The sequence below is a fragment of the Chanodichthys erythropterus genome, chromosome 7 (assembly GCF_024489055.1).
Source record: "Chanodichthys erythropterus isolate Z2021 chromosome 7, ASM2448905v1, whole genome shotgun sequence".
NCBI lineage: Eukaryota > Metazoa > Chordata > Actinopteri > Cypriniformes > Xenocyprididae > Chanodichthys > Chanodichthys erythropterus.
This window is the reverse complement of record NC_090227.1, coordinates 23,763,562-23,768,478: the sequence shown is the minus strand read 5'-3', so window position 1 is coordinate 23,768,478 and position 4,917 is coordinate 23,763,562.

The following is a 4,917-nucleotide window of genomic DNA, read 5'->3' as shown; positions in this document are numbered from 1 at the left end:
TTCTTCCACAAGCACTTACAGGAGATATGTTTTGGGTTTTCGCGGTTTACTACCGGCGTCTGATCCACCTCTTGAGCACAGTACGTTCGGCGAGTCCAACTTCAAGCCTCGCGAGGTTTGGAAATAACTGGATGAGAGATAAGCTAGACATTTAATTACATCTACATTTACATTTAATCATTTAGCAAAGTGTTTTACCCAATCGAATGAGGAATAGAACGACATAAATCATTGCATTTAACAAAGTCAATCAAAGTAGGCACCTGTCATTATGAATTTCTGTTTTAAACTAATAATTCTTGGAGGCCAGATTTAACAACTGAGGATGATGATGATGATGATTAGTCAGTCCAATCAATCACAGATGGTTCATAAGGAGGTCACTAGGGTTTTGCTTGTTTTTCTTAATCTAGTATTGCTTAGCTCCTGTTTTCATGTACCCTGGCCTGAGCTTCTGTATTTTGGTTAAAAGCTATGATTTCAGCTGAATTTGTGAGTTTCATTTTGTCACAGACACAGGGGATAAGACACAAATCTGAGTCACTGGCTTGTGGGCTCTGTTCTATTGCTCATTGTAGCCCATTAGCTCAGTTTTCCCTGCCATATTGGGAAAAAATGCCTAGTTTAGTACTTCAGGGTTAATCTTCATCCAAGTCATTTACGTGATATGACTATGTGTGATATGTTCTGTATGGTTTAGGTCTGGATGAATTTGCATTGACGTTATTTTATGTGATATTGTATGACATATTCAGTGACATGTGACATATTCAGTGACATCAAATAAGGCAAAGCCCCCTCTCCAAATTTAACTTGTATTTGATGTTTACATATTTACATGGAACAGAATTTATATTACACAATAAACAAGAAACACTATTATAACATTTTTTTTTTAATGTTTACTGCTGAAATTTACTATTAAGATCAAAATTATAATCAAAAACTTTTTGCTTTGTTCTACTAGCTATTATATATATATATATATATATATATATATATATATATATATATATATATATATATAAAATGATAGATAGATATATATATTTATATATATTTTTTCCCCCTCATTATTAATAGGCACTCTTTTAAGACCATCAGTCTACAAATCCACTGTAAACACTGCAGGTGTCGGTACTGAAGAGCATTTTTCATTTAATTGACCTGAGAGGTCGCTAAAATACAGCTCATAGACAGATCACCATTTCAAGTTCAATTCGTTTCGGTCATGAGTTACCTTGATGATGTCCGAGTGGGTGAGTTTTTAATTCTGTAATTAATCCATCCATTTTCACCAGTTTGACCTCTCTTGTGGACTTGTATCCATCTGAATGATTATCTGCTGGTGTCCATTTTTAAAAGTGAGGGTTGCACACTATGTGATATTTTACAATATCTCTTGTTTTACTGTTGTAGTGGGGGGGTTGTTATTTTGTACATTTTGTTTCCTTTCTTTGCTTCCTATGCCCTGTATGTTAGCTACTACACAGATCAGATAACTCTGTTTCCCAGAGCATTCATACCAGAGTCAAATATGAGACATTATGATGTGATGTTGTGGGTTGACTTCTACCTGGCAGTTTATTTTCATGCATAAATGACTGAAACACACACACACTACCAAGAACAAACTGGAAGTAATTTTTCTAGTCTTCTTTAATGGCATCTTCTTCCCACCACATTACATTAATTTCCAGCTTATTCGATCTATTCAGTCCCAGAGCGGGAATTTAGAAGTTCATTCAGATATGATTTGTGAAATGAGTGGAACATACACTATGTGCCAATTTCATGCTGATGTATTTTTTATATTCCTAATGACAATGATTGACTTAAATTCTGTTTGATTTTCCCCTATGCAGAAATAAAAATGTGTGTGCAGCTCATCACTCTTAACGTCTTAACAAATCTATTAAGATGAACCCATGTAAAGACTTCCTGTAGTTTCTGTTGTTTTAGGCTGTTTGTTTTTTCTCATCTGCAGAGCTGTCATGATGAATATAATAGGTTTGAATGACAAGTTTATTTGTGATCTCTTTATCTGACTATTGCTTTTTGTGCAGAAGTCAGACTGATGACAATTAAAAGAACTATTGCTGCTGGCAGTTTTCTTAAATAGGCAACATTTTCATAAACTTGTCATGCATCTTTATTAGAACAGCAGCTGTTGACATGCTGTGACAACTGTGAAACGTTTTATACATTTACTTTTTTTTGTTACTCCCTTATATGCATATGTAAAGGTGCAAATGTAAAACACAGCAATATAAAAAAAAATGTAAATTTGTTAGACCTAAAATAACCATTTTAAGGTCCTGTCCACACAGGTATTTTCAAAAGCGCAGCTTTTTCTATGCGGTTTGGCTGTTCGTTCACACGCAAACACAGTATCCAGTAGCTGAAACCGAACTTTTTTGAAAACTCCAGCCAGGGTGAAGATTTTTAGAAACTCCAGTTACACCGTTGTCGTGTAGATGGTGAAACTGGAGATTTTGGCCAGTGCGTGCTGTTATCTCCTTTGTTTAACGTGAGATTGTGCTTCGCTGTATCCTTTGTTTACGTGAGATGAGTCTGTGCAATGAAGGACGTAGCCAAAATATCGCTGCTAATAACTTTGCTAATAGGGCTTATAACATGTATACAGATCATGCACAGTTCTCCCATATTGCGGAACAGAGGCATCAGAATGCTAATGTTATGTTTTTTTGTTTTGTTTTGTTTTTTAACTTTGAATGAATATGTGGACAGAGATTAAAAAAAACTAGGTCTAAGTAACCATGACCATTTACCTAAATACACTATATTGCCAAAAGTATCGGGATACCCCTCCAAATCATTGTATTCAGGTGTTCCAATCACTTCCATGGCCACAGGTGTATAAAATCAAGCACCTAGGCATGCAGACTGCTTCTACAAACATTTGTGAAGAATGGGTCACTCTCAGGAGCTCAGTGAATTCAAGCGTGGTACTGTGATAGGTTGCCACCTGTGCAATAAGTCCATTCATGAAATTTCCTCACTACTAAATATTCCACAGTCAACTGTTAATTGTATCATAACAAAGTGGAAATAATTGAGAACAACAGCAACTCAGTCATGAAGTGGTAGGCCACGTAAAATCACAGAGCGGAGTCAGCGCATGCTGAGGCGCACAGGGCGAAGAAGTCACCAACTTTTTGCAGAGTCAATAGCTACAGACCTCCAAACTTCGTGTGGCCTTCAGATTAGCAAGAACAGTGCGTAGAGAGCTTCATGAAATGGGTTTCAATGACCGAGCAGCTGCATGCAAGCCTTACATTACCAAGTGCAATGCAAAGCATCGGATGCAGTGGTGTAAAGCACGCCACTACTGGACTCCAGAGCAGTGGAGACGTGTTCTCTGGAGTGACGAATCACACTTCTCTGTCTGGCAATCCGACAGACGAGTCGGATCAACCCGATAGAACACCTTTTGGATGAATTAGAGTGGAGACTGTGAGCCAGGCCTTCTCGTCCAACATCAGTGCCTGACCTTACAAATGCGTTTCTAGAAGAATGGTCAAAAACTCCTAAACACACTCCTAAACCTTGTGGAAAGCCTTCCCAGAAGAGTTGAAGCTGTTATAGCTGCAAAGGGTGGGCCAACTCCATATTAAACCCTAAATGGATTAAGAATGGGATGTCAATAAAGTTCATGTGCACGTAAAGGGAGGCGTCCCAAAACCTTTGGCAATATAGTGTATATATAATATTATACATTTTTAATCCATTTTAAATTGACTGTTTTGAATATTTACTAAATAATAATTCTAAAAAAATTAAAATAATTCAATGGTTATTTGTGAAAACTAGTTTTTTGCTAAATCCATAGCATAATTGGCCAGTTTTTGTTGCTAAATCTGTCAAAAAAATTGGTTGTTTTTTGTAACATTCAGGGCCTTCATAACCCACACATTTGTGTGTGTGTGTGTGTGTGTGTGTGTGTGTGTGTGTGTGTGTGTGTGTGTGTGTGTGTGTGTGTGTGTGTGTGTGTGTGTTTATATTGTGCTGATGAGTGTTTCTGAAGACTGCTATTCTCTTCGCAGTCATACTCCCAGTATGACCGAGAAGAGAACAACAGTCTTCAAGCTGTGTAAAAGAGAACTGAATGTCCTTTGATTAAAGCCTTCATTTAAGTGCACCCTCATCTTCTACTTGTGTTGAACCAAGGCTGGGACTTCAGGGAGTATTTCAGCCTGTCTAATTTTAGAGACATTTTTTGTCCCTAGATATCTTAAGTTATCTGTTTCATCTTGTGTATAAAGAGCTACAAATTATGTTCTTTAAACTTTTAGGTTCTCAGCTATCAGAGCACAAGTTCAGGCAATGTGTATGTGAGAGATAAAAGAAAAACAGACAGCTTGCATTGTGTATGTGCAGGTACAGAACTGGACCTCTATAGAAAGTGGTGTGTCAATCCTATACTGCAATTGGCCATATCTTCAAAAAACTAGGTTAAGACCCAGAGTGGAATGCCGCTGATTCTCACAGGGGCTTCTGGCCCCATGAAATACTAATAATACGTCAATTCAGCATTGTGAGAATAATTTATTCTCTACTTAGGACTCGTAAAGGTCACCAGGGCATGTCTCCACAGAGCCACCACAGACAAGAAGAGCAGCAAAATCAACACCTCCAAGGACATGAAACTTGGAATAACTAGATGTATGTTCAACAAAATGGTTTAAGCCTAATGCACATTATACACTGTAAAAAATGACCGTGATTTTAACAGTAAAAGACTGTAAAAATGCTGTGGTGAAAAACTGTCAATTGGTTTACAGAAAGTTTCCGTACTATATACGGTGAATAACTGTAATAGATCTAACGGTACATTTAATGTAATTTTACGGTAAAATACCGTTAAATTCACAGTTTTTGGAAGTGAAAAATAAC